The 27,913-nt window shown below is 35.8% G+C and overlaps 1 pseudogene; it reads right to left on the bottom strand.

Moving 5' to 3' along the window:
- Positions 1-322: 322 nt before the first annotated feature.
- LOC117342933 lies at positions 323-27,130 on the bottom strand (annotated as a pseudogene).
- Positions 27,131-27,913: the final 783 nt, after the last annotated feature.

The raw sequence follows: 27,913 nt of genomic DNA on the forward strand, positions 1-27,913 counted from the left end.
AGTCATGGAAGGTTTTACAAAATTTCATTGGAATAGGTTCAGAGGTTTCTGAGAAGAAGTCGAAAATGTAAATTGTTTCCGGACGCACGACTGACAACGCCAGACAAAAGACGATTAAAATAGATTGCTTGAGCTTTCGAAATTTTGAAACAGGTTTACCGTCATATCACAACATAAAACTGAGTAATTTGAATAAGACCACGATGTCGACCATATATACTTCCCATGGTCTTGGTCAATCGGCATTGCAGGTGAAAATGATGTCTTTTAACCTTCTCCTTGCTATCAATCAAAGTGCGCAGTAAAAACAAAACCAACAATGTCTGCTTCGGAGAAACATTTATTTTAATAGATACAAGGATAACGCAAACAATACATCCATTTTATGTAGTCAAACAGTTGAAAACATTAACTATAATCTCTTAACATTTCCAGGTAACACACAACATTACTGAACCGTCATACTAATCACAGATACATATTAAGAACAAATGCTTCCTTTACTTCGTTTCCTATATCTAAGTCAATAAATTTTCCAATTCCGTTAAATATCGGGGCATGAGAACGAGAAAATATTGACCAGACCATCTTTCCTGATAAGCTTGTGAAGCATATAAATCTGTTTATATAGGCCCTAAGTAAAACTAACAAGACGATATCCAACATAAATTTAAAATTTATTGAAGCACTCATCTACATTGTTTTCTGTACTGTCTTATTTAGTATTTACTTTTTAGCGTTTGCATAATCAAAACGTGTGTGCATACTGCATTCCTGTAAAGTAGAATGTGTTATGACGTTTTATGACGGTGTCACCATTAAATAGACAACGAGTGACTAGAACAAAAACAATCGTAGAGGCATCACAATCAAACTAATAAGGACTCTTCCAGAATAAAACTAATAGCATCCGGGTTGCCAAAAACCTTTTTCATATTGAACAGAGCCAGTTTTAATATTTTACCGACTATCTAATGAGAACTAAACAATGAAAAAGCCATGCATTGGAACGGAGTCAGATCGCACAGGCATTACCAATGACCCTTATTTGTACAAACATTGTCGCGTTAAAAGAGAAGATAAAGGTATCCGTTATGAAGACTACTTTAATACTTAAACGATACTAAATACTAAGAAACAGTAAAAGCAACCAACGTTTGATACTAAGATTAATCCGGAGCGTTGTATATTCAAAATAATGACGTTTTGGAAGAACGGCTGACGTTAACATTAGATTTGCAGAGCTAGTGGGGGTAAATATATCAGTTTTCGGTAAAACACACTAACCCGAAATTAGTATGACTGGATATTGATAAAACGAAATGTCAGGCAGCATGGAAATAATTCCCCAAAGAACAGATAACTTAGAAATTATCCCACAAGGAGGAGATAACTAGCTAATTATTACGCCAAATGAAAATATCTAGGTTATTATTCCACCACAAGCAGATAACTGGGTGATTATTCCATCAAGGGCAGATAACTAGGTAATTATTCAACCGAGAGCAAATAACTAGGTAATTATTCAACAACTAACAGATAACTAGGTAATTATTCTACCAAGAGCAGATCACTAGGTAATTATTCAACCGTGAGCAAATAACTAGGTTATTATTCAACCGAGAGCAAATAACTAGGTAATTATTCAACCACGAACATATAACTAAGTAATTATTCCACCAAAAGCAGATAACTAGGAAATTATTCCAACAAGAGCAGATAACTAGATAATTATTCAACAACGAACAGATAACTAGGTAATTATTCCACCAAGAGCAGATCACTAGGTAATTATTCCACCAAGAGCAGATAGCTAGGTCATCAGTCTACAAACAGCAGATAACTAGGTAATTATTCCACAAAGAGTAGATAACTAGGCAATTATTCCACCAAGAAAATATAACTAGGTAATTATTCCACCAAGAGCAGATAACTATGTAACTATTCCACCAGGAGCAGATAACTAGGTAATTATTCGACCACGAACAGATAACTAAGTCATTATTCAACAAAGAGCAGATAACTAGGTTATTATTTCAACAGGAGTAAAAAGCTAGGTAATAATTCTACCAATGACAAATAACTAGATAATTATTCCACGAATACCGGTTACCCGCTAATTCTAACAAAGAGTAGACATCCCGGTAATTATTCCACAAAGATCAGAACATCCGGTTAATAATTCTAAACAAGAGGCCCAGGGGCCTTAACGGTCATCTGACTCTAAATTAAAGACCCTTATAATATTGTAGTATGCATTCTCTGCAGGTTTAGTGGCACTGTTGTGCCTATTCCCCCCCCCCCGGCACGGGCCATCTGTTGATTTCGGCTGACATACGCCTGTCAAAACTATTAACAATCTTTGCAATGCCGCTGCGTCAGTATCATTTTCTGGTAAAGTTTGAGGCCAATCTCACCAAACTGTGAATGGAATTTGAGAAGATAGTGGTGGTAAAATACACGTGTTGTTTCGGAGGTAAAACATACATGATTAGAAAAGCGCAAATCATGTCAAAAAATGAAAATGGCCGCCGTGGTTGCCATTTCAAGTTTTTATGAGGCCGAAAAATAACAACACTTTATTGGCTCTCTTTCCATAACATCCTCACCAATTTCCAGCTCAATCGCACCTGTGGAACTGGAGAAGAAGTTTAAAATGTGTTTTTCAAGATGGTTGCCATGGCGGCCATCTTGGATTTCTGACCGACTTGAAAAATAACAACACTTGGTCAGGACAATCCCAGGATCATTTCTGGTAAGTTAGAGCTGAATCCCACTGATGGAATTTGAGAAGAAGTTTGAAATAGGTGTTGTTAAGAAGAACCATGATTGCGCAATCATGTTACAAAATGGCTGCCATGGTTGCAATGTCGAAGTTTTTACGAAGCCGAAAAATAACAACACTTTATTGGCTCTCCTTCCTCAACATCCTCACCAATTTCCAGCTCAATTGCACCAGTGGAACTGGAGAAGAAGTTTAAAATGTGTTTTTCAAGATGGTTGCCATGGCGGCCATCTTGGATTTCTGACCGACTTGAAAAATAACAACACTTGGTCAGGACCATCCCAGGATCATTTCTGGTAAGTTAGAGCTGAATCCCACTGATGGAATTTGAGAAGAAGTTTGAAATAGGTGTTGTTCAGAAAAACCATGATTGCGCAATCATGTTACAAAATGGCTGCCGTGGCTGCCATGTCAAAGTTTTCACGAAGCCGAAAAATAACAACACTTTATTGGCTTTCCTTCCTTAACATCCTCACCAATTTCTAGCTCAATGGCACCAGTGGAACTGGAGAAGAAGTTTAAAATGTATTTTTCAAGATGGTTGCCATGGCGGCCATCTTGGATTTCTGACCGACCTGAAAAATAACAACACTTCCTCAGGACCATCCCAGGATCATTTCAGGCAAGTTTCAGCTCAATCTCACCAGTGGAACTTGAGAGGAAGTTTCAAATGTGTTTTCAAAATGGCGGCCATGGCGGCCATCTTGGATTTCAGACTGACCCGAAAAATAACAACACTTGGTCAGGACCATCCAAGCATCATTTCAGGCAAGTTTCAGCTCAATCCCACTGGTGGAACTTGAGAAGAAGTTTGAAATGTCAAAAGTTTACGCACGGCGGACGGCGCACGGCGGACGGCAGACGGCGCACGGCGCACGACGACGGACGAAACATGATGACTATAGGTCATCCTGACCCTTCGGGTCAGATGACCTAAAAACAATAGCTGATAACCCGGTAAATATTCCATCAAGATCAGACAACTCCGTTATGATTCAACCAAGAGAGGACCACCCGATATTTTTCTGACAGCAGTTTTGCTGTAGTGGCATATAAGAAACGACATACAAATGTCAAGCTATCTAAATAATATGTACAATAAGATATTATTTTCAGGGAGATGCAAAAAATAAGATTATTTACATATCTACAAAGATTTTTTTGACTATCAGAACCTATCCTTGAATCGCTCACTCTACTAATGAAGCTCAAGTTCTTCATTTAATTAACAACGGCTAGCATTATTTTAACGTTGGTGACTTTTGATGTTGAAAATGTCTCCAGAGCAGGTTTTTTAAGATAATTTATAAAAGACCTTTTTATTTACGAGTTACTCATAAGCTGGTATTATCTAACATGATTAAAGAGAGTGCGGAGAAGTATGGATTCCGATATCAACCTCAACGCCACTTAACTGTGTAAAACCTGAAATACAGCGGGCATCTCTATTTGACGATATACTGTTGATGTAAATTTTCTTCGCAAAAACGTGGGCTACCATAGCAATGAACATTGATAATGTTTATCGACAAATTCGGTTATCATTTCTTAACGAGAAATGATATATATCTTAAAGTAGATTGCGAAAGCTTTTTCACTTAACTCTTGATCTTACGGTTTATTAATGTTAGGGGAAAAGTCACACCATCAAACTTACTAAATAAAACAAAATAACCAGAAAACAGAGTTTCTGCTGACTGTCAGGTTTTCAGCAACAATATGCGGCAGTGTGTTAAATGTTTTTAATCTCCTGAGGCCTGCCTACCATGAAAATTGCATTGATCGTTGCAGATTATCAAACATTGCGCATATACTCAACAGTTTAGCACTGTCAAAAACCACATAATATAGTAATATTACAATAAATCACAGAAAATCTCAAGAATATTTAAATTTTGCGATTGTGTCTCTCATTTGTGAAGACATGAATTCGCAATATAAACAATAATAGCCGTACACATCTTGCTTGAATCAATGTCCTTGAATGACACGCTTGGCAAAACTATATAAACAATATCAAATGACTTAAAACATTACAATGGAAACGAATGAAGGATGACAAAAACATGAAAGTGAAACTACCCCTTTTATTAAATCGAACTAATCGGGGTGTGGAATATTGTCACCTTGGTAAAAATTGAAAGTAAACGAGAAACAACTACTTTCAAAGTGTTGTTTTGACAAATTTAGATGATACAGAAAAGGCGCTGGGATGAAATGCTTCCTTTTGTATTTCTTTACTCATGCAGAACTGACAAAATCAAAAGTCTCCCAAGTCTGAAGGCGTTCTGATTATAGTAATGTAAAATATGAAGGATGGCATGCGTAGTGATCATTACGCTACAACATCGATTCCTTTTAATTTTCTTTGTTTAATAAAAAAAAACGTGAAATACACACATCAACCACGCACATCGCACACGAAACATCGCAATATGAGGATATATACGAAACCAAAGGATGATCAACAATCATATTTGTTCAAAAAAGGTAACAAGTTGACAACTAATCATTCAATTTGTGATAAGTGTGTGAGAGTATCGTTTGGGAAAAAAATGACGTTCATTATAACCGACCTTCACATCAGTCTTGCAAGAAATGTTGCTAATATGCATAAAAATATTAGCCTTGGTCTTTGCTCCTGTATGTGAGAAATGATGTGCACAGAGATATACAATTGTAACTTGTACAAAGTGTAGCCTACTGATTGGGGTCCGGCTCCACTCAGGCTGGTTCCTATCTGATATCACTTATTTATATATACAGATCTACAGCTAACTCATCTGGGTCAGAATGTGTATCCACATGTTTTGATAAGATAATACATAGATATTCCATTTTTAGGTCAACTGTGATTGCACTGTCACAAATACTGCGGAATAAATGGATGTTACAAGGTATCAAATTGATGACGTTGGTTCTTAAAATTGGTCCCAAATTATCACTGAGGTAGTTGATCCCTTTTCATGTGTAAATTGCCGATACCTGAAAGTTAGATTTATTTTTATACCTCTTTCGACTTCAAACAGGTTTCGTTTCTATGACAAAGTATAGTTCTTTCAAACGTTTGGAAAATGTATCATTTCCAATTGGGAAATGTAATATTTGGAGATGTTCAATGCCGTACAAAATGTACACAACTTGTTCAAACGTTTAGAACACAATGCCTAATGAGTCAGACTAGCAATGAGCAATAGAGTTCCAAATAAAAGCTGAATGGCTCGCGAACTACTCCTGATTTCTATTGTGCTATGAAAACCTTTTCACCATTTCATTCTGTCATGGACGAGACGATGTCAAACGTATCACACTTCGATATATCACATATTTTCTGTCTTCCATCTGGTTTGTATATAAAGAACAATACACACATTCAGGAATGCTATCTTCTACTGGTTGAAGGTAACGGCGAAATGCTTAACGTGCAACTGCACAACAGAGTCTTTCCAGTGCCATACCCCCATGGTCTTTTTATCTGTACATTGGAGTCTCGTCCTTTTGAATCTTAATCTGAGTCATCTAGCAAATGTATGTCTCTAAGTATCTACCCAAATGGATTGGTTGTCTTCTTCCTAGTATTCAGATCGAGGTTACCATTGCCTCTCTGTAACAGAAAACCCATCATAGTAGTGTTTGTAACATCATGATAAGAATTTATGTCATATCAATTAAAGATGCCACAGCGCCGACAGTGTATACTCTGCTTTTCACAGAATATAATAAATTGTCGCCCAATGTACATAAAGATATGTAATAAATACCAACAAACGGTAAACAAAATGTAACAAATTCCGTTAAGTGGTCAGTTCTTAGACCAAAAGTGACATTCCAAATATAGAGCCGGAATACCTATGGGATTCAATTATTCATTAATTCACTTAGAATTTCAAATATAACAAGATAAGCTTAAAACTTGTTGAGGGTGGTAATAGTGTTAACGTTTGATATTGCTTAAAACTACACAACAGCTGAATCTTGTTTTCAATCGATCATAATTACTATTTTGTCGGAGATGTAGCATTTATAACTGAAGGAGAAAGGCAGGTTACATATACAAATCAAGACAGAAAGTTTGTCACATCTAAGAAACCATATATAATTAAATATCCACAAAATCATCAATTGATAAAGAATGGGAATAATACATCTCCTCTATATTGTAACATTTATTCTACATTTCTACATTTATATGTTAATGCTTTGTCCCTAATATCACTGTCGAGTCCTAAAAAGATCAAACAGCGCGGTATTGTGCAGTTCTATATTCATTATTCGGCACATATCAGTTATTGAATTAATTCTAAAGTCATGTACATCTGTAAATCTTGTGTATAAACCAAAAAAGTAATATACCCCAATAACAGGCCTTGAGAGAAAAGGCAAAACATTATAATTCACATGATTACAAAAATACAGCATTGGATTTTCTTAATCCAATGTTGATTAATAGCAAATTATCCAATATGGGCTTCAGACATTACTTGGTTAAAATCCTTTTTTCTACTAGTATACAGGCGGAAAAACAACTTTTACATATATTTCTACTACTAGGCCAAACCCCAGCCCCAAGGTGACCAGACCCTCCACCATTATATATATATTGTTGTCCCATATCCATTATATATATATTGTTGTCCCATATTACAGTGAAAAAATAAAATGAGAAACAAAGGACATTTCGAAGACATAATGATTAATAAAAGAATTCTAACATCAGTCAACGCTAGTGATAAAAGTCCATAATATATTTCTTACGATGACATTAAATTACAATTCGATAATGACGATGAAAGAACGAAAGTATACAAGAAAATAAATCTCGGTCTTTTATCTGAACCAATCCATGTAGTTTGCATATAAAGACATAGGTGTCTGCTTCTGGGTAGTACGTGTATTTATATGACAAAAATATAAGCACCTACTACTTTATCTACAAGGTGTAACACTTGAAAAAAACGTGGGGATGAGCGATGATTCAATTTGAATTAAAGTTCAATCCCACTGAAACATCAAATGCACACAAACTTCAGAAATTTACCTTGGTTTAGAATCCTTTAATATCAATACGTGGTATTATTTTGTTGTTTGACAATGATTTCAATGATACAATGGACCAAAAGTGGTCGTGACAGCCGACGATGCATCGACTGTGGAACGTGGTAGTCTATATATTTTACAGTGGCATGCACGGGGCTATCTGATTGGTCGACAGTTCTGTAAACAATACCAACTGTAATTGTCGACTAATCTGACTGTCCGTTTCAGATCTTAGATAAGTTGCCTACTTCCGTTCCTCAGCCGATGCATCGTGTGATCTTCAAGTGTTACATCTTTTTGATGAAGGAATAGGGGTAACATGTCTTTCTATTAATACTAAACAGAAGCAGACGCCTATGTAAATATCAATATAGATATATATATTTTTTTCTATTATATTTGTTAATATATAAATACAGACTATAATGGAAATGTTATTTTCGCGCTTGAAGCATTGTGGTTTAGTATGATTACGCCTATTAGTTTCTATATACTATTGCTAGATCAGATACTGAGGATGAGGCGATTCAGCACTAATCTATTAAAACCCATTGTATGTATGTAGGTATGAATGTACTCCTTTAGTGGGCATAAAGAATATGATGTATAACTAGTATATGTTTTCGAAACAACAAAAGGTTTTTGATTTTAGTTTTATTCAAAAATATATACTTCTGCTGCTTAACACAAACACTATAGATACATCACTAACGTTTTAACGATAACGAAGGAAACACTCTTTTTTCATTAATTTACTTTATTTATTTCATAAAGTTATAATGACATTGCTCCTTAGAATAAAAACTGTGTTGTTGTAACCACTCTATCAGTCCACCGAGGTCCGGAATGTCCCAGCTTATCAGGTACGTACTCTACTGTCATTGTAAAAGTGCTGATTTATTATAAATATGCTATGACGTCACCATTCACGGTGTACTCTGATCACCCAGACATCAGGGTCATCAAGGGTCTTCATGCAAATCATATCTGTCCTCATTTTATTGATTTGCATTTTAAAGTATGATTTGTTTAATATTGTATCAGATGATCAGAAACTGTGGAAATGTTTACAGCTTGAATCAAAGTTGAACATTGTTATCATATTCATCTTTCGACAAACTAAGCAGTTTGATTCTAGGCTCAGTGACGGTCACATTACTTGAGGATCCACAAAGTGGCTATGCTACCCTTCTTGGTTAGGAAGATGTTTTGGAAACCTCGACAATAAGATGAACATTTATACAAATTTTGATGTACATTGTACACGAATATATACATTAATACATATTACATATGTATTAACATTATGGTTTCAATTTATGAACAGTCAGTTAACGGTCTTACTTTCGAATTTCAAAATTCAAATCAGTGTGGCATTCAGACATGGAACGTCAAACAGGTCGGACGATTAGGTCAAATAATTATATTGTACGCCTATCGAGGAACTAATATGTCGCAGGGCTTACGACCAACTGAATGTATAAAACATTTGATCGCATGTGATGAAGTCGTTATCAAATCGATAAACTACATGTAGTAGCTAACTGGCCTTTGGTTTCCAATTGAATGGCGACTGTTCAAGAGATGAATTCAATGTTGGACTACCGCTGTAGGAACGTGACCGGAGTTTTCCGAAAGGTCAAATTTGCAACAATTAACACTTTGGCGAAATACACCGTACGCGCAAGCTATTGCAGTCCTTTAAACGGTAGCCGTTGATTAGTTGATAATTAACGGTAACCATAATACGATCACGTGACGACCTTGTAGCACAAGGATTGAACACAGCGACTAATTTGTCATCATTTATCTTCACTCTTTACTTTAACAATCTACTGAACACCGTGAGGCGACGTTTTGCCAAACCTTGTATAATCTAGGCGGATGTATGTAGTCTGAAATTAGTTTAAATGTGCTCGGCATCTGGATTGTTTTTTTATTGGCGACGCCGTCATCTGCAATTTTTGGAGACAACTGAAAATATCCGGAGCATAATTAAAGCATTATTTGGTAGCGGTCAAATGAGAGTTTTCTTGATACAGAAATTCTCTGAAATTAAAACACAAATTCTGTAAGAAGACGTAAGATTATACGTTCAAGTACAGAAGAATGTTTCTTTGGACAACAAAACACATCTATTGCACAAAAAAAAAAGCAGTGGATTGACCTTTGATACACAGAAGAGTGCTTTCTAAAGAGAACGTTCACCAAAACGCATCTACTGTTAGAAAATTGAAGTCTTAAAAACAGAGAGAGTTTTTATATAGAGTTTCCGAGAAACCAACACAAATCAATTACTAGAGAATGTACATCGTACAACATCAAAACAAAATTGAAAGCTATCTATTTATAGAGATCCCAGGCACCAAAACACTTCTATTGCCATAAAAGTACAACATGGAAGCATAACGTGGGGTTATTTGCACATGTAAAATACATGTATGACTTTCCATTCCTCGCCCTTTTGTAAGAATTCATGTATATTTAATTCTAATAATCCCATGGCTTCGTTTTACAAATCCATATTTAACTTTACATCCTGGGCCAAGATTTAACAATATTTCATCTTTTTACACGGATGTATTCAAATTACATTTTCCTAGTTAAAACTTAATCTGGCGTTGTTGCAGTTGGACACAGGGGTATTTTTGCAGCAAAATCACCAATGCGTATTAAGTCTCCATGGATACAATTCTAAGAATCAGACAATTACATTATCAATGGAAATGTTAAAGGATTCTGTAGTCAAGTCGAAAATTTGGTAAAAATGGTAGAGGAAAGCAAAGGAGCAGAGTTCATAATACGTAAATGAACAAACTGAAGAAAATGGCGGAACTTGAAAGAAATATTGCATTTAATTAAAAATGCATTATACATGCAGACAACACACAAGACATGACCCAAATATAGACAGTATCCATGGTTACTACACAATAGAGAACCTACCATATCATGGTTTCCCAATTGCGTCGCCATTTTCATGTCTGAAAGTAGACGTTTGCTAATTTAATACCATTCTTTGCTTAATACCGAGTTATAATTATGAACATATCATATATTACTTTTTCACCGTCATATTTTGCGTTTATTTCGACAAACATTGACAGAATTTTCATCAGTCTTTTGAACGTTTGATTACGGTCATTGTGTACGTATGTAGGGATATTACACGTTATCGGTGTCATTTCATCATTTTATAACCTGCGGTATACAAAATCTATTGCTGAAATCCTTCTTTTTTACGCAAATTTACGGTCTATTAATTCGAAATAGATACTTTGCTATATGTCCTTTGAAATTGCAATATCAACACGTGCTGGACATGTGTCCAAACAAGGTCTTGCATTATGTTGCTATGTTTATTATTGACGTTTATCGGTTTAGGCATTTCTTGACAATGACTATAATTATATTTATTTTTATCATATTCATATTCTTGACAATGACAATAAATTTATTTTTGTCATATTCATATTGCAAATGTAATTATAATATTTTCCATTTTACGAAACAGAAAATCAGTAAGTGCATGAATAAGCCCCATGTGTGCAGAAAGCAGTACCTTCGTCTTTTCAAACCGGATGTATAGAAGCGTGTCAGGTATAATGATAGTATCGGTGTGAAATAGATCAAGTGTTGATATTTTCATCTTTAGACTTGGTGGGTGTTTGGTTTTCAACACATCACCTGTGCGTAACAGAATGTTCTTGATTACCTGGATTATATCTTTCAAGTTTAAAGATAGATTTTTTAAACATCAGTATATAAATAGACAGGTATATCTCAGTATACATCACAGAGTGGTGGTTTTCTCATACACAGTCGTTTAAATAGAGCAATTTGTCATACAGATCTCAGCATCTCAGGTCATCCTCTATCGCCCGTCAATAGTACAACAAAATTGATGACGTAATTCGATTATTACGGTTAATGAGCTGTATAAAGTGATGACGTCATTCTAATGGATTAGTGCTATTTTTAATGAATGAAAGTGAGTTTATGCCCTTCCCCGAAAGCAGGAAATTACAGGTTTATTATTTTCCAGGGAGAAAAAGGAAAGGAATGCACATGTGGAGTGTGGGAGAATTCTAGCTCTGTACCCGATAGCAGTGTTAGAGTTTGGGTATAAAATGCAATTCTAATGACGAACCCAGGTTACATCTGGCTGTTGTTAATTCCCCTTTACCAACCAAATGCCACTTTTATCTGGAGCCGAAAGCTTCGCCTGTCGTAACCGAGACGTCACACAGCTGGCGCAAGGTTAGGTTGGTTATATTCAGTGCACCGGAAGTGGGAAATCAAAACGAACTATTTACCTTCTTTGTCACACCAAACACAATCACGTGACCACTTACACGAAGACAGCCTTTTCGTTAAGATTAATGCCCTTATCGTTGCTGTCCTCTAACATGGCGACAAGAGGGACTTTTTGTTCGTGTGAAGGTCGCTCTTCGCGCTCTTTACCCATGGTTAGATATCCGCACTTCTGATATTTGAATAGCATCATTATAATGGAGCTCCACAGCAGACATGAACCTGTTTAAAACAAACGAAAGAGTTCCATCAAATAAAATACAATATTTATGGTAAATAGCAAGGTAAGACAGCATTTCGATCGAATGATCAGACTTTTCTCAGTTTCATTGGCTAAAACATGATCACGTGGATATCAATATTTTGATATTCTGATCGGATGCTTCTATTTTAGAAATACCGGGTTACTAGGGTTTACGACATCATAATCAATGTAAACCGCGTGTTATCAATATGAATATAATACCATTCCAACCTTTTGCAAACAAGTTTCAAAACTTATATAGAAATTAAAGACCTTTAATTCGGTCAATATGGTTTTATACCGACCTGTTTGAATCTAAAACATTGACCTCGAGTTTCGCCCTCGTCAATATTTGATTCTTTCTAGTCGTTATAACACCATATTGATCTCATCGAAGGTCTATAATTGATCAATATTCACACCTTTTAAGGCCTTTATCAGTTGGCAATTCCATTATGAACCATACCTGCACATACCTACGGGCCCTTTTAGTCCCTGTTCTCTCTGGGGTAGTTACATAAATATTATACAAAAACATGTAACAGATATAGCTTAAGACAGCAGATATCATGTCGTCTATTGCCTCGAATATCTTACATAAGACATTCTAACTTTGAAATTCTAACAATGAACATTTTACCACCTTTAACCTAGAATATTTACATACTGTAATACCATTCATTTTGGCGTACTCACATTTTAGCGTATATAACTAAAATTTACATTGATCAGCGCAACGAGAAATTGACACACCAACAGTACTTGTCATAGAAAATAATACGTATTTAAAGAATCTGCATTAGCGCATTCGAAATTTAGTGGGTGATCTCAGTGTGAAACCCCTAACATAAGATATCCGCTAAAATATGTATGTTCACAGTATAATAATACCTAGCTAATATCCTGTTACTTTTCGACTAGTAAATATTTCAAACCATCTACTTTGCATACTTTGGATATTGGACAATATGTATTCTGTCAACTTTTGTTTGAATTGTCTCGTGCAAATGTAACATTAGACACAAAAATAAACTGTCGCCATTGATTTGATACATATATATATATACAAACCAAATACTTGGTACGATTGTCATAATTAAAATCTATATGTTAAGAAGACGTATGTCACTTACCAGCAAGGTAAAAAACATATTTAAACTCATTTTCTTCTTGTACCAACAGACCTGAAATTTAAATAGATTTTTTAAATATCTGACAATGTCTACATTACACCATTTCAAACAGAAACGACCCTGAAGGGTTCATTATGCGGGATTTTACTATCCACCTCTCAGCATGTGAACATAGTAGCATATGTCAATAATCAGATATTTACAATCTACAAGCCAGTGTCTTCAAATAACAAGTTCATGGTAATTTCTTTTTTTTTCCAATTAACTGCATTTCTTTTGAATGATCATGTGTTTACTCAGTTACATGGATATGAAAATTCTCCGAAAAAAGGACGCATCAGTAGGCCCGTTAAAAGCTATGATAGACACGATTACCTGCTGCGGGTCCGCCCATTAGAGATCCAAGGGCGATCATGAATGACAAGTAGCCGTTGCCCATGGCAATGTATTCTGGTCCAACAAGTTCACGTGCCGCTTGTGACAGAAAAGTTGTCCAATATCCACTGTAGAATCCAAACAGAAGAGTATATCCGATTTGTCCGGCAAAGTCCTCGAACAACAATGGGCATATCCCAGTTACTACCACACCCAGCCCCACGGAACACAACAATGACGTCATATCGTCCAGTGTGCTGTTGTTGCCCATGAAGGCAAATATCATGCGTGATGTGAAACTGGACATGCCAACGCACGCGATAAGGAAACTTGACAGTCCAAAGTCCGTGCCCTGCTCAAGAGAGTATGATGGCAGATACATATATATAATGGTGGACCCAAAACTCCAGAATAAATTAGCAATACACAAACCCAGGAATATAACGTTCCTTAACGGAACGCATGATAGTAAAGGCATCAAATGCATTTCTTTAGCGTTTTTGGCGGGCTTCATGAGCGCACCACACACACAGATGTTTAGAGGCGCACCCAGCTAGCATCCAAAGGGTGCCCCTCCATGCCATGTATTCTAGCATGGTGCGAATGATAATTGGGAATGTGATCATGCCAGCACCGACTCCTCCTAGCACAACGCTCAGGGCCTCAAACCGACCCTCGTAAAAGTGTTGTTCCACTATCATAATAGACGGTGTGCAAGCAAGACCGAACCCGATACCTGAAACAGACACAAACTGTGAGCAATATCTAGAAATTGATTTTATTTGTATTAGGTAAGTTTTTAAAATGTGCCACTCTTGAAGAAGTCACTAGATACCCATCATATAATATTTCTACTCTCATAACGAATACCATGGTATAATATTTCTTCTTTTATAACGAATACCCTTCATATAATATTTCTACTTTTATAACGAATAACCTTCATATAATATTTCAACTCCTATAACGAATACCCATCATATAATATTTTTACTCTCATAACGAATACCCATCATATAATACTTGTCAAATGATCTATGTTAATTATTGATTAGATATGGGAAGACGAGCTGGTCTATGAAATATCGGTCATTACACTATGTGGTGAAATAACGGATTAAAGTTTATCGACGATTGACTATAGCTTAAAATAACTGCTATCATAAACGGATTTAAGTTTTTCGATTGACAATAGCTTAAAATAACTGCTACCATAAGAGGGAGGCAATTCAACATCAAAGGCGTCATTGTGTTGTAGTAGGTATTTGCCCTGAAGGATAGTTAACTTCAGAGGAAAATGCAACCCAGGTTTCTACATTAAGGAGTAAAGATGTCACTGTACTTATAACGTATTGATCTGAAGGCGATATCACTTACTCCAACTGTTATCAGTAGCGAGGGCAATATCTGATTAATTAAGTCAACAATTTATTGTATCAGTATGTGTATGCTATGAGTACTGAAATTAAACTATTTTTCGAAGGATCGGCATTCTTAACATAATGAACGCATTCATTTACCTGTAAGAACCCCAAAGGTCAGATACACCTGGTACAGGTCGGTCACAACCATCCCCAGAGCGAGTCCGGTCGCTGATATTACTCCGCCCAGCATCACACTGATCCGGCAGCCGAACGACTTCATAAAACAACGCATAACCACACCTACAATACACAATATTGCCATTAGTCCTGTTTTAAATTGCATCTTACAGTTACTGATTTACCGCCTACATGACTCCGCCTATTGCAAGGGTTCGTCTCACCGACTATAGTCAGTGTTCTGTCAGTATAAGATACTGTTTTACCGCCTACACGACTTCGCCCATTGCTAGATTTTGTCACACCGACTATTGTCAGTATTCTGTCGACTTTAGATACTGGTTTATCCGCCTAAATCACTCCGCCTATTGCTTGTTTTGTCTCGCCGACTCTAGTCAATGCTCTGTCGACTGCTTGATTTGTTTCACCGACTATAGTCGGTGTATAGTCGATGTTCTGTCGTTTACAATATTGATATTAATTAGCCTTATGACTTACAAGCAACACCAAGTCTCACAGGGACTTGACACGATGTGGACTGTAAGTTGGGAGTACGTGCCAAGTCCCTGTGGATAGTCTTACAATGAACCTACACGGAAGCATTAGCATTAATGACATAGTTCTTTTCTTCATAAATAACATATATTAACTCCTTCACCCCTATAGACACATTTGAACTCTTCCAATTCAAATGTTGGAAGAGTTCATTACACACTTCAGGGGTGAATGAGTTAAGCTTAATTTGATAGCATCCTTTAAGACAACATATTAGCATCAATGTAGCAAAATACAAGCATTCAGTACGTGCTCTCCTGCGTCTCCAATAAATAAATTATATTCTATAAAACTATATTGAATACTCAGGCAATACAGTGTTTGATAGGAAATTTCAAGCATTGGGGTCAGATGTTAATTGTTAGAAACAGAAGAATTTCCGATTATCCGAAGTAAAGATCCCAAGCGTTGCGAGATACCAGTATTCACATTCTGTAAGGGACAGAAATGAACTTACTTGTAAGAGCGGTCACATACAAGAGAATGGACCCCGTCCATGACGTGTCAAAATGGTCGTGTTCAAACACTTGTTGGAAAACGTGATGAAAGATTCCGAGACTATACGTAATCCCACATATAATAAACTGGACGAAGAAAGCAGCTACTACGACCACCCACTTCCGGGCACCCTCCTCTTCCTGGCGCATCTTGCTCTTATCTTCCCACGTAACGGTAAATCATTTAGGACCTGCAAGAAACAAAATCAAACATTTTTAAACAGTCATAATATGTTTTTTAATACCCTTATTGTATTTGCCATTATGCCGTTAGTATTCCAAATTATATTATATCTAAGCATTGGAGTGCTTTTGGGTGACAATTAAGTGTGTTACGTGAATGCCAACTGGATAATCGCAAAGAGTGGAATTTTAATCATCTTTTTTTTTGTTTAAGATTATGCTAAAGTGTAAATATAATCATTGAACCATTGCTAGATGTACGTGTAGGTATACACTATACAGTCGGACGACGGCATTCTGTTTATCTGTCACCCAAATTGTATTTACATCGACTACATTCCAGCATCTGGTAGGGTTAACAGTTCAAAACTTAAATGAGCATGACCAGGTAAGAAATATATCGTGTTAAAACTCCATTCATGAGACATATTTACCTACCTCTGAAATTTCAATGATTCGGGTCATGAAGTTATTTCTAAATATTTAAAAGTATGTTCTTCGGGGTTTAAAGATTTAGTATTATTAAGGACCACACGTAGTGTAACTTGAACGTCGGACGACGTTTGGGCCATTTTAAAGATGGCGTCCGAAGCAGCTCGATCTCGAAGGTGATCTTGACCTATGTTAGATCATATTCTTACACCATGTTAGCCCGGGGTGATTTGGAAGATAACGAAGTGCAGTAGATATGTTTTCATAAAGGCGACGACAATTTTAGTGGAATGGCATTCAATGTGACAAAAAGGCGAATGGAAATTAAAGTGACGTTGTGTTTGAAGGCACGGTTGAATTCAAACACATCACTGTTCGGGACGTTTGCTATAGTTTAATCATGTATTCCTATTTTAAAATATCGTTCACAAAATAAGCAAAAGAGGAGATATACATGACTAATGCGAATAGGTGATACACTATCACTGATCAACGAATAGCTGAAAACACTTACTCGAATGGTAATATAACTGAAATTATCATTCGAATAGGTTATAACAATAGCTGATGAATATGTAGTCACTAATTTCATTCGACATGAAATTCGAAGTGATATTATTAGAAAGGAACAAGGAAGTACGTAATCATAGAGGAATATATTCTAATTAATCCCCGAGAGGAATAAGTCATAAAATGGCGTCATTTGAATTATATGCATGTGTATTTTAGACGGTTGTGCGACTTTAAAACAGGCCCTATATTGTCTAACGCATACTCTACACAACAGTGAACCCATGGATCGTGAGAGGATCATTATAAACATGCACTTTGTCGGGGGCTAGTAGCGTTGACAATATATCCATGTAAATCGGTGTAGGGAGATCCCGCTACCAGATAAAACACAAGTTCTATACAAGGCACATATCCTGATGTCACCGAAACAGGATTCGCTTGCAAAGTCTGATCACAGATATCCGGGTATAATCGAAAAGTTCTGGATTAACCCTGTTAGAACCCGGTTAGAGATAGCGTGATAAAACCAGACAATTGCTTCTGTGTTAAATGGGATTAAGTCACTTCTAAAATGACACGGAACCGAGTGAATTATTTACAGGATGAATATTTGAGCATATCTTGTAATACAGATACAGTAAACGTTTTAGGAACTTAGATGAATATTTTCCAAAACGTGAATTCGTGAAGCACAAAATGTCTTCATTGAAACTCTTACACACTAAAACGTTATCAGCGACGTAAGCGAGGTCTTGAAAAGTGAAATCAGTCGACGTTTTTGTTTTTAACTTTCAGGAAGTCAAATACTCAATTAAATGCAAGAATGTCTTTAGAATGATGAAATATTATATAAGCTACGTCATCAATTCGCGTACACATATACTGATGACAATATAGATCTACGTCAATCGGTATGAAAACATTTAATTTATCAAAACGAAGACTTTATCCTCCATATTACTCTACTTGTCTTATTTTCACTTCCCAATGACTAAAGACCACACAAAGGACACAAAATATATCAAAACCTTTCAATACAAATTGTGAGTTTTAAAAGAGCCCCCCAAAAAAACTCAATAAAACTACATCATACAGCCGTTTCGTCATTCTAGGACATCTCATGAAGTGCTTGCTAAGGGCTGAAAGTTTGCATAACTAGGAGACAAAATCTAGTGACATTTTCGGCATTAGAACATTTCTCATTCTATATAAGATGGGATTCAAGATAATTCGCCGAACATAAAATTGTCATTAACCGATAGAAAAAAAATGTAAAACAAAACTATGGAGGTAGATATCAAGAAATTTCACCTACATGTACAGCCATGGTGATAGGTCTGGCCTAGTCCTAAAATCCCTGATAGGTCCAACCACGAGAGCTGCTAGAGAGGCAATAATCACGAGTGAAGCTTACTGGTACAAACTAGCGGGCTATCTCTAGCTGTCAATCTGATATTGATATCTACTAATCTACATCTATAATCTTGATTGGCCTATTTCGTGAACATGGACGATGTACATGCGCACATACCCAAAAGTACAATCGATATCGTAACAATAATGCCCCAAATATCCATGACACCAGTAAATGTATTTGCCCCTTACGACATCATTTTTTTCACGATGAATACAAATGACTGTCAAAACTGAAGTTTAACACAAAGATTTCGAAGGTATGCGCTCGAGCAACCATTACGAGTTATCAACGAGTTTTGTGAAAGTTTAAGGCGCCTTTGTTTATTCGACAGGTTCTATTCATAAATGTTTAACAGTGTCATTAGTAAGAATAATGTTTAAACATTGGCCGAGATAAAATGTTCAATACGAAAAGAAAATAAGATATATCTCTGATTGAACCGTGGCCATAATATCCGAACCACCAGCAACCGACTTCATGACTTGATTTTCTCATGAAACATCACTGTTCAATATAATTTGTTTTTCAACCCGTCCGATCCCCCTCCTCACGGCAAAAATCTGTGACCCAGAATGAAAATATCACCCTATTGTGTCCGACCCCCCAGATAACTTATTATTTTTTCATTCTGGGTCATTGGAATGTGTCAAGCCCCTGTGGTCTGGCGGACGAGTGCTTTCCCACGTCCCTTCTCGTCGAGTCTAGACAACAAGTTTTGCCATCTTTATTTATCGTAAATTATGTATGTACCAATGTTGTTATAAACTTAGGTCGCACAGTCCACATCTCGGGAAAGCACCATTCTTATTGCCCCTGGGATCTTTGTTTATGGCAGCTCAGAGACACAGTGCACTTTCGAACGTCCATGTTATTTCACGTGACATTTCATGAGATGAGCTTCCTGAATAGCCTTGACCTTATCATGGCTCACAAGATCAGGGCCAGGGTCTGTTTGGGTCTGTTCGATACACACGTACAGACTCCGATAAACAAGTTTCAAAAATAGCTGTACAATGTACATGTGTATAAGACAGACACACATACAGAAGAGAATTAAATCGATTATTATCAAATTACGTCGACCTCCTCATATTTTTATTTTAGAACTAGAGAGAATTGAAAAACTACAATGATTCTAGGAAGCATAGCCAACTTAATATTAGGATACCCCAACAAAATAATGGGATACAACTACTGAATATATTTCCGATACCCCAACTATATATTAGGATACTTCAATTAAATATTTGTATATCTAAACTAAATATTCGAATACCTCAACTAAATATAAGGGTACCTCAACAAAATATTAGGAAACTCAAACTAAATAGACGGATACCCAAACGAAACATTAGGAAACCCCAACCAAATATTAGGAAACTCCAACCAAATATTAGGAAACTCCAACCAAATATTAGGAAACTCCAACCAAATATCAGGAAACCCCAACCAAATATTAGGAAACCCAAACCAAATATTAGGAAACTCCAACTAAATATTAGGAAACTCCAACCAAATATTAGGAAACTCCAACCAAATATTAGGAAACTCCAACCAAATATTAGGAAGCCCTAACCAACTATTAGGAAGCCCTAACCAAATATTAGGAAACCCAAACCAAACATTAGGAAACTCCAACCAAATATTAGGAAACCCCAACTAAATAGACGGATACCCAAACTGAATATTAGGAAACCCCAACCAAATATTAGGAAACTCCAACTAAATATTAGGAAACTCCAACCAAATATTAGGAAACCCCAACTGAATATTAGGAAACTCCAACCAAATATTAGGAAACCCCAACTGAATATTAGGAAACCCTAACCAAATATTATGAAACCCCAACCAAATATTAGGAAGCCCCAACCAAATATTAGGAAACCCCAACCAAATATTAGGAATCTCAAACTATATATTAGGACACTCCAACAAAATATTCGGAAACTCGAACTAAATATTTTGAAAATCCAACCAAATATTATGAAACCCCAACCAAATATTAGGAAACCCTAAATATAACCAAATATTAGGAAGCCCCAACAAAATATTAGGAAACCGCAACAATATATTAGGAAACCGCAACAAAATATCAGGAAAATCCAACCAAATATTAGGAAACTCCAACTAAATATTAGGAAAATCCAACCAAATATTAGGAAACTCCAACAAAATATTAGGAAACTCCAACCAAATATTATGAAACCCCAACTAAATATTAGGAAACCCTTACTAAAAATTAAAAAATGGTTTCTGGAAGCCCCAGCTTAATATTCGGATACCTAAATAGCCGAATACCACAACTAAATATTTGGATATCCCAACTAAAATATCCGGATATCCCAAATAAACATTAGGATACCTCGACAAAATATTATTATACCGACGTCATTGGTTGAAAACCACTTGACCTGACAATGATAAAAACTGGTATTTAATCTTTTCGTCGGTCGTGGATCTCGCTCACTTTCTCCCTAATTTAGCAGTTTCCGTACTGGACTATGACCCTCGTGCCCCATACTGTTGTGTCAAGTGTGTCTCCGCTATCACAAACCTACATCAGGTCATAGTGGACTGTTACGTGGGCTGTTAGATCATGGTATGAATAATATATATATATTTACAGAGAGAGAGATAGGTTTCCTCTCCGCTCTACAGACTATGTTTATGAGACTTTGTCATAGAAACCTCGAGATACTGTAGTCCTTTCGTTGCGTATCAGGGAGACTTAGAATCGAATGGCGACACGAACTGCATGTAAAAGTGCATAAGTCGTGCACTATGCCTATAACCACAGGGACTTGGCACGCATATATGGACCGTGGGTTCGGAATTCGTGTCACATCCCTGTGTCCAATACCCATAATATAAACGAGATTAGAAGCGGAATTTTGGTTATAATATAAAACATGCGATTATTGCAGGGATCTTTATATGCGTATATTAATATTGGAATCGACGCTTTTCGCAGTGACCTTGACCTTTTGGCCTAGTCACAGGACATCATCCAAATTATATTTCATGCAATATGTATATACATTTGACATAATCAGAGACTTACGATGGAACAATTGTCGGAAGGACTTTGCCATCCTCCCTCATCTTCGATGTAAATCTTCATCAAAACTTACCAAAGAGAAAACTTATCAGTTATTGTTTAAGCATGTTATAAACTTATTGCTAGATGTATTTGGCAATTCATCTCGAGAAGGAGTTGTCCTCTCGCGCTTGCGCATTGGCCATACAGATATCGTCCAGTTATATTTATTTCAATGAAGGAAGAGTCTCCCCTTTTGTCATGCCTGCGATCAACTTTTCACTGTCAAGCATTTTATGATCGAGTGCTCCGATTTCAAACAGATTCGTGAGACCATTCTTAAATGTTATGGCTATGAGATGCTTTTTTGATACACTTTCTTCATCGCTCATCATTTTGATTGTGTGCGTGCAATAGAACTATGCCATAAAATATAATGTCTTTTGCAACCAGTTATTTTGATATCAGTGAATTACATATTTTTGCCTTTTAACATTCAGTTTAAATTGTCGTTAGGCCGAAAACAATAGCATAAGATCAATTGCAATTGTCTACACTTATAGCCATTGTAGTGCTGGTTTTGCTGCACGTGCAAATACCCCATTAGCCAAAAACATGCGTTTGTAAGTCGTGCACATACGCGAGAAGGCACGTCAGGCTACAAAATCAATGTACGGCACGCGCTTGGCCTACTTGTCGAAAGTGACTTGGGAAGATGCCATTAACGTTTTGTTTACGAAGCAACATATCTGACAAGGAATGATGGCAAATGGCTGTCGACACTTCAACACACGAAGTAGCCAAGGAATACCGCCGAATCATTTCATTATCTGTTGGCCAAACTTTGTAATATACTCATCAACATTACCCCAGTCTATGTCCACTATAATGGTCAGACATATAGTGAATCTCGACAATTATCAGACAGAAGTGAATTAAGATGTCTGCCGACCAAACGACATGAACATAATTGTGTCGTTACTGTCGTAATGAACACGAGGCACTTTGATAGAATTACATACAGAAGCTGTCATTATTCATTAAGGAAGTTGTCATTTACATTGAAATCTGACATTAACAAAAGGATATTTTTTTTAAATAAGCGTTGATTTTTTTTTATACAAGAGAATAATTGTCATTTACACACGAATTTACCAGGAAGTTGACTTTTACACAGGAAATTGCAATTTTCCGTGATAGGTTTTCTTTTTATACAGGATGTTTTGAGGTTGCCATGTAAACCGAAACGTGATCTCGGGTCTCCGTTACAAGAACATCCCCGGTGCTAGAATGATACATACATCGAGAGAAATCCTATAAAATACAGATCATCATTTTTTATTGGCGTTTACACAAACATAAAACTGTTTTCCTGCAGAACACACAAATCTACAGCAAAACTAAATGCCGCGCCACAAGGCATAAATCGTTGTCGACAGGTGGTGAGCGTAAGCCTGCATCATCTATAGAAAATACGTTACGGTCTTGGATTGAACTTTATCCCTATCCACCAATAAAATCAAATATAAAATTATTCAAGCACTGTTTATAACAGAAAGGGAATTTTGTCGGGGTATACTAGACTTGTAAGCGCTACACCAACAAAAACTCATATCTGCACGGGATGTGACGGCAAAGCAAATATACAGTTGTGGTTATAATTACATATTGTAGCTGTTAAGATATTTATGTTACAATATTTCCGGAGATGTTGTATGTTATAATATACTACACACATGCAGTGTGGCTGAGGCTGAGGGATATTATATAATAAAGTCATACGACGTGGATAAGGCTGTCGTATGTATAATTCAAATTATGTATATACATGTACAAGTATACAGATATTATACAGATATTTATATAGCAAATTGTATGGAGTTATGGTTTATACAGATATGCGTCACGATAAGTATGGCCTTTGTTATGTCTAGATTTTATATACAGACATTAATTTTACAATGTTTTTGGGGGGTGTTATAATATATAATAAAATGTACATGTATATGTATATGGGACTGTGGTATACTTTATATATACATAGATGTATATGTATAAGGGACTGTGGTATATTTTACATAGATTTATATGTATATAAGACTGTGGTATATTATATATATACATAGATTTGTATGTATATGGGACTGTGGTACATCATATATATACATAGATTTATATGTATATGGGACTGTGGTATATCATATATATACATAGATTTATATGTATATGGGACTGTGGTATATTTTACATAGATTTATATGTATAAGGGACTGTGGTATATTTTACATAGATTTATATGTATAAGGGACTGTGGTATATTTTACATAGATTTATATGTATAAGGGACTGTGGTATATTTTACATAGATTTATATGTATAAGGGACTGTGGTATATCATATATATACATAGATTTATATGTATAAGGGACTGTGGTATATTTTACATAGATTTATATGTATAAGGGACTGTGGTATATCTTATATATATATATATATGTATATGTCTATGGGACTGTGGTATATTATATATATATAATAGATTTACATGTATATGTCTATGGGACTGTGGTATATTATATATATATAATAGATTTACATGTATATGTCTATGGGACTGTGGTATATTATATATATATAATAGATTTACATGTATATGTCTATGGGACTGTGGTATATTATATATATATAATAGATTTACATGTATATGTCTATGGGACTGTGGTATATTATATATATATATATATGTATATGTCTATGGGACTGTGGTATATCTTATATATACATAGATTTACAAATCACATAATTATTTACACGTCTATATATACAGAGTATAACAGTGTTGATGGGGCTGTGATATATGTTTATATACAGACATTTGTAATACACTATTAATATACAGACTTTTTATCACAATGATTGTATACATACAATTACATTACAACGTTATATACTTACATTTATATTGAACGTTTACATACAAACATTTATATTGCAATGTTTACATACAGACATCTATACTACAATGTTTATATACAAACAATTATATTACATACAACATAGTATGTGGATGTGGTATACAGACTTTTATATCACGTGACTACATTTACTGAGTATTATGGTGATGTGGTATACAGACTTTCATACCACGTGACTACCTTTACTGAGGATTATGTGGATGTGGTATACAGACTTTTATATCACATGACTACATTTACTGAGGATTATGTGGATGTGGTATATCACGTGACTACATTTACTGAGGATTATGTGGATGTGGTATACAGACTTTTATATCACGTGACTACATCTACTGAGGATTATGTGGATGTGGTATATCACGTGACTACATTTACTGAGGATTATGGTGATGTGGTATAGACTTTTATATCACGTGACAACATTTACTGAGGATTATGTGGATGTGGTATACAGACTTTTATATCACGTGACAACATTTGTTGGGGATAATGGGGGTGTGGTATACAGACTGTATATCACGTGACTACATTTGTTGGGGATAATGGGGGTGTGGTATACAGACTTCTATATCACGTGACTACATTGGCTGACGATTATAGAGAAATGGTATATATCTCTCCGTGTATTGGGCTATGGTAGAAACAGGAATGTTTTCGGCATAGCCGTATAATATTCTTTTGGGCCCGGATATGACGCTACAGGTGGCGTTACTGGTCAAGATGAGAAGTATGTGATTGGTCAATGTAGCGGTAAATGCAAAATGCAGATATGCAGTTAAAAACGAAACAAAGTTAAGATGGAATGCAAGCTGAATAAGTGGATGTATCTTTTCAAATGACACCTCAATAAATGATATTCCTGATACAAATGCAGTCTTATTATCACCAAAAATGATCCAAACTGATATAATTTTATTATCCGTGCTGAAACGCATTAGTTTGTTAATTTATTTCAACAGCAGTTTTACATTATAACAACAAGCATTACAACTATGCCGTTTATATTTTTTTTAAATATAGTTCTTGTTTGTACTTTTATGGGATTGTACATGTACATACATGAACAAACATCTCTCACCAGCTGTTGTACGACTTCCCATCCATATGGTGCCGTTTGCATGTGAATGTTAGGGCCTACCTATAATTTTCATATGAAAATGATAACAGAGTACAGTTGATTTCCTCATTTCCTCTTAATTTAATACGGTTATTAAACAAAACCTACCCCCTACCTAGAACACAATGTGTTACGTATAACATTCTAGCGTTCATGAATGCACACCTACAGGTGTATATATAGTTACATGATGCGATTCCACGTTTACAGGTGTGACATATCCCTCTGTTTCACTTGGTAGGGTTCGGTTTGGGTAGGGGAGGACGAACAAAGTACCCTTCCATATAAAAATGTACGCGAGTACATGTACAGTCGTAAACCCTGTAATTGATTTCACGGCCACATGTCTCTGTGCTCGAGAACATATGTACACAGTATTTACCTGAAACCACGATGATCAATACCAACTAGGAACTATTGGACGGTGTAGGGTATAGTATTGGTAGCCATGGGGTAAAACGTGTCTGAATAAGTTCATCTGGCCCGGGGGTTGAAAAGAGATATAGGTACTAGATCTATATGTACAGTAAATACACATATATATATATACTGTACCAACTGCAATTAACATAAAATTGTAAACACTTTACGATGTATACATGCAAATATCAGGTACATTAACTAGATTTAATAACACACATGTATCTACATAAAACCCATTAATGAAGTTTTAAGTTACCTGGACTGGCACGAACAACGCCAATTATAAAACCGCGAATACACATCGCCATCTCCTATATACACGGCGAATGAACAAAGACGAGCGTCCATTGCCGAGTACATTCGCTACAGTTTCTTACCGTTTCGTTGCGTAACAAGGCTTCGCCATCACGTCCCCATTACACAGAGTATATTTTTGTATACCAAGCACCAGTTGGCGAAAGTCTACCGAACCAGCAGGGACGTCTTGACAGCAAACAGCTGACTTTGATAGAGCCACTACTAGGTCAGATTTCGGTACACTAGCAAGGTCACGTGGTAGCTTTGTTTACATCACAGACTGATACTATAAATAGACTTATGACGTATATGTACCGCGTGGCTGGAGTGGTAGTTACAATGGATTTATGTATTATACTTTTGTGTCTCCGAACGCTAGATTAGAGCATGACGTTAGCTGAAACTGGGGTTATGTCTGTACAAATGACATTACATATTTTTGCGTCAAAATTGACATAACTTCAAATGAAAAAAACTTAAACACGAGACATGTTCAGCGCCAACTGTAATACTGAAATGATATAAACACGTTCCATTTCAATAATTTCGTCGGTAATTCAAACAATTAAAACTAATTATAATGATCACCAATGTTGAGACATATACGATCGAGTATGCGTGTGCATTGCAGTACATGTACTCTCGGGTCACAGTTTTACTTATACTAAGCAGAGACCTACATGTATATACTAACTTTATATAGGTCTCTGTATTAAGGCATATCTCGATTTTTAAAATGAAAACTAAGTTAGCAGGTTTCTTTTTTTTAATGCTAGAAAACTTCAAACATTGCCAATTAGTCCGATTATATCAGTCGTTTAATTGAGTATTATCAGTGTTGTCAGGGACGCATATATAAAATCTGATATTAAATTCCCGGTATTGAATATTATTTTAGTCAAATTATGGAGATGTGGGTATTTCAAATATATTTTTATATCTATTTTGTTCATATATAAAAACTGAACAACTATGTAAATCGAATGAACTCGGCAAGAGGACATGTAAAAATATACGGAAAATAATTTATATATA

Source organism: Pecten maximus, chromosome 14 (assembly GCF_902652985.1).
Source record: "Pecten maximus chromosome 14, xPecMax1.1, whole genome shotgun sequence".
Classification (NCBI taxonomy): domain Eukaryota; kingdom Metazoa; phylum Mollusca; class Bivalvia; order Pectinida; family Pectinidae; genus Pecten; species Pecten maximus.